Here is a 393-nt window from a genome sequence, read left to right on the forward strand (position 1 = left end):
TGGAATTGAATTATTAGAGCTATAAACAGAAGGTAATCGATAGTGTACAGATATCTACGGGTATCATGGCCGTCGTAGAATAGCAGATAGCTGATTTACGTGAAATTGTAGCACAGAATGCCCGCACTAGCGCAACAGCGAATAGCACACACTGCGGGCAACACAAGCCACACGCCGACCCGCAATATCGGATAATACACGTATGCAGGCAGTTAGAACGTTACACAAGCGCCACGCAAGCAATATATCGCCGCGCAGCGTTATTCCGCAATGCTCACGCCGGCCCATAGACAGTTTTACACGGGCAACGAAACGACATTGTAACGATACACCATCGCTGCGCAATCCATACACCGCGCGGGCTAACACCAGTATTTATAATACACCTCAAGG

This window comes from Priapulus caudatus, unplaced genomic scaffold (assembly GCF_000485595.1).
Source record: "Priapulus caudatus unplaced genomic scaffold, Priapulus_caudatus-5.0.1 Scaffold465, whole genome shotgun sequence".
Taxonomy (NCBI): domain Eukaryota; kingdom Metazoa; phylum Priapulida; class Priapulimorpha; order Priapulimorphida; family Priapulidae; genus Priapulus; species Priapulus caudatus.